Below are 4,883 nucleotides of genomic sequence, written 5' to 3' on the forward strand. Positions count from 1 at the left end.
AAGATGCTAAATGTAGCTATTAGTAGCTACATGTTGTTTCTCATTCGCTCTCACTGAAATACTACTAAAATAAATAAACTACTATGAGAATATTTAGCAGCTTTTGACACATATTTTGTGAAATACAGAGTATACAATAAAAGGTTTTTTTTAGTACCTGTAAGGAGCAACTGATGTTGGAGGCAAAGGAGCTAGCTTAACCCAGCGAGCGCTGTTAGCTAACCATGTTCAATGATTTATATATTAATATAAATTATATATTATATTAATAATTTTTATAAGGAAAGATTATTTTATTAAAGCAATTTAATAACTAATGTTAGTCATCTTACATGTCTCTGTTGTGTGCAGAAACAGTATTTATTTTACATTTATTTAAAAAAAAATTGTACATAGTAAATAAAACTGGGGTCCAGGAAGCAAGTATGAACCAGTGACCAGTCGCTCTCTGTCCAGCAGTCTATCGAACTAGGTCAGGTCTGAGTCAAAGGATTATGTTCAGTCTCTCAATCTGACCTGAAGTTTTTTTTTTTTTTACCAGCTAATGCCAAGCCACAGATTTGTCAACACTATTTGAATAAGCATTTTTTTTTATTTAAATGTCACGACTAGAACTCGCTGTTGATTTTAACCTCTAGCTGTTATTGACATTTGTCAGCACTGATGTGACCCCAAAAAAAAAACAGGTCATGTTGCTACAACCTTTGATACCAGGCCTGGTTGTTAATTTAAAAAAATACATATCTGAAGTTTAAATTCATTCCATTCTATATGATCGGGGTGAAATCCAAAAGTTAATTCGGTTCCATGTTGATTTCTAATTATATTTAGCTCATGAGGCGACATGTGGGGAAATATATTGATCTGTTACCACAAGTTACGCATGCATGGTTACAAAACATAACATTGTGACCCCGAATCAATAGCTGCTGGGTATTAATTAATAACTGTCAACCAGTTCACACACTTTAACTGTTTATATCAAATAAATTCAACTGTATTTATGATACAAATTGATAAATAAAGACGATAATATTATAAATAAACCAGTTAATTAAATGATTAAATGTTTGAGCTTACTAGCTCTTTTTTTTTGTTAAAAATATGTTTTTTTCTTCTGAATCAACTTTGATCTCACTTCATTCTGCTTCATGTTATTTCAAGTTCTCAGACCACATTTCTTTCTTGGAGAGATGCAGCTAAATCTATATAAATGTATTAAATAAAGATTTGTTTCCCCCCCCTTTTCTTTTTAGACCAATATAGCAACATCACTAACTTGGTGTCTAAACTATCAGTAAAAAACTATACATTTTGACTCAAAATCGATCATAAAAGATAAATAAACAATTCAAATTACTTAATTTAAATTTTAAATACGTCTCTTATTATCATTTCATACTTTCATTATCAAAACATCTTCAGATATTTTAAAAGAAGGGATAGTTCTTTTTTTAGAGATAAATCAGTTAAATCAGTGTTTCATATGTTGTCATGTTTTCTCTCAATGGTTTCGCAGTATTTGGATTTTTATCTATACTTGCAAATATTAGAATCAACATAAATGTTCCATTTTTTATGCTCACATTATTATTAACACACTAACTGAGACAAAGCGTTTGACTTCTCTGGTCCTGAAATGCATTGATCCTCTCACACACTCCAGCCAGACGCTATTTATGTGCCTTCGCTTGATCTGATTATTTGGCACAGGTTGATCTGGGATCAGCTCACGCAGGGAATTCAATACTTTCCGATTTGACATCTGAAAAATTAGGTTAAATTCTGCTCGCAAATCCCGAGGACAGATGCAGAAATATGACTTGTCATGATTTCTGACATCACTCTGTGGGTGAAGGTATTTAGTCTAATACGCGCCTCTGCTCTCACGCAGACATGACTCAGTGAATCCAATGAAGCACCTACACGTTTATATTTAATAAATAAAATAAAAACTCCCGTAACTGGGGCACAATCTAAAATCCTGCTAAACGTGGAAGTCTGTTCTCGACACAGCGGAGGAAAGGCATCTTAGCTGAATGAAATTTAATTACCATAACAGCCAGATGTGATTTCATCATCACTCCAAATAATTATGATAATTACATTCTAAGAGGAGAGAGGATCTGTGGTTTAGTCGAGCGCAAACATGTCGGCTGGAAAAGCGACAGACAACAGACTTTGTTCGTCAAGCTAAGAAGTGGAAAATCATCTTTTTTTTTAACGCCAATATATTTAAATGTCAATTATCATTATCATCAAGACTTGTGATGCTTTGGGAAAGTAAAGTCAGATCTAATAGATTCATGCTTCTGTAGACAAATGTTGACCTCTGACCCCCCAGCTTTTTAATTAATCCTCAAACCCATGACCAACTTTATCATCAGTAGTTTTTATCTTGTGTTATTTCCCGAAGGAGACCTCCTGAGGGATCAATAAAGTTTTACCTTACCTTACCTTATTTGTATAAATGATTAGGGAGTTTATTATTAATATAAAATATTTGATTTGTTATTCCCCCTTTTCTGTACATCTGCTGAAAAATAACCAATACTAGTATTTATTGTTTTTGATACATATATTATTATTATTTATAATGTTTTATATATTATTTGTACATTATTATTTAAAAAAAAAGATTTATTTCCTGTTATTATTTTTAATTTATTATTGTCTTCATTTTTTTTAATTATTTTTTTAATATGTGTACTGTTAGTTCATATATGTGTATGAACTGCTGAAGCAACTAAAATGTCCCCAATGTGGGAGGAAAAAAATCATAAAATGTTATGTTTCAGCAGTTTGTTGTGGTGGAATTACAGAATATTAGAATGAAATGATATGAATGAAATAAAAAGAGGTTAATCAAATCAAATAAATGCAATTAAATAATAGGCAATAAAATAAAATGTGATATATATATATACTGTATATATATATATATATATATACAAATAATGAATAACAAATCAATTGATCGCCATCTGAGCTACATGGCGAGAGGTAAAGGGACACTCTGGAAAGGTCAATGGTCCAGCTAACACAAAAACAAAACCATTCATTAACAACGGCAGACAATCGAGAGTCACCTTGAGTCACTTTGACATCACAAAGGTTCCTTAAAAACACTTTTCATATTGTTCTAAAAAACCAAAGTCACACATTTAAGAGATTTTGTCAACAGTTATTTAATCATTTCTGTCAGAAAATCCACTATTTATTCAATAATTACCACTTTTTTTTAAGCTATATTCATTTAAATAAGTATTCCCAGAGCACAGATGGCATCTTGTTCATTTTAGTGCATTTGCCTTACTTTTTTCTATTATTAGGGGTTTGGGCTTCTCTGGATTTACGAGCTTCAATCCTTAAGAGGTTTATTTTGCTCTTAGGATCCTGGGACAACACAAAATGCGTTTCACTCTGCACCGCACCAAATGCGCTCTGTTGTTTTTTTTAATCACGTCAAAATCAAATTGAAGACAATTTGAACAAGGTTTGTTTAAAAACCTGATTTCATGTCACGTTTCAAGGGGTTTCTTTTTAGTCGGATGTGAAGTGATTTTTCTAAAACCTTTCAATGTGATTGGAACAAGCCTCAGCTTAAACATGTACCGAGGGTATAGATTTATTCAGTTACGTAATCACACAAACTATTGTCTTGACAGCGTTGGTTTTAATTGTCAACGGAAGACTTTGCATTTGTTTTTAGTTGAAAAGTTAAAGCTTAATTGTGTGTTTATACATGATTTAACATGTTATATATATTTTTAAATATATATTTTTTGTTGCTGCTATAGTTCAATTATTTAATTGTTCTTTATATATATTTTTTAAGCTTTTATTAGACATTTTCTTGAATTTAATCCGAACTTTTAAATCACACTTTAGTCACATTAAATCAAAAAATAAATCTGCAAATACATAAACACTGATAAACTTTAATACTTACATATGAATGAGATTCACAGCATAATTCCTCATGTTTAATTCTTCTAGTTTCAGCCGAAGAAACTGCCGGATCACGTGAACAAAATCCATTTTTCCACAGACTTATTCCAACTTTTGACGAACGAAAGCTCCGATTTAAAGTAGATTTCAAAATAAAAAAAATTAAATCTCCTTTCAAAAGAAACTTCTAGAAAATCGCCAGCTGTCTGACAACTTTATTTCAGTACATCTTAAAGCCCAGCACGTATAAGTTTTCTTCTTTCCCTCCATTTGAGTGTCTCTTCCGGACTCATCCCCCAGCGCTGAGGTGTCTGGGGGGAGGAGAGGATGCTGCAGGGAGGAGGGAGGAGGAGAGGATGCTGCGGGGAGGAGGGAGGAGGGAGGATGCTGCTGGACCACAGAGGATTACTGCTGCGATGGACGACCATGTCACTCTCAGATTGACAGAGAAATATGCCGAGAGAAGTGGCGGTCTTCCAATTTCCCAAACACTCTGTGACCTAGATTAAACAAACAACTGCTGTTGTGGCATAAACAGCTCCTTCTGCTGAGAATGGAGAGAACGGAATCCGTTTGAATAGATTTCAAGTTTTCAAGACATTTAAAGGTTGTTATGTCTTGAAATACTAACAGATACGTTAGCAGTTACTCAGTAAATGTCGTATAAAAGTGCGAGCACACTTCGGCGAAACAGTTTTGGACAACCGCGTTAAGATTGGCCAGAGCTGTGAGTTCTAGTAGGGCGACATCTGGTGGTTGATTTAGGGAGCGCGTTTGCATTTCGATTAAAGTGTTCTTTAATGTTGCGTTCCAGGGGATGTCGTAACTTGGCAACCCTTAACACAACACAAAGTGACAATCAAAAGTGACGTCTCCGAGTACAAATAGTAAGAAGCTCCTGTATTGTGTAAAGTTTTAGTTCTGGCGAGCTT

The sequence above is a fragment of the Callionymus lyra genome, chromosome 16, assembly GCF_982586985.1.
Source record: "Callionymus lyra chromosome 16, fCalLyr1.hap1.1, whole genome shotgun sequence".
NCBI classification, from domain to species: Eukaryota; Metazoa; Chordata; class Actinopteri; order Syngnathiformes; family Callionymidae; genus Callionymus; species Callionymus lyra.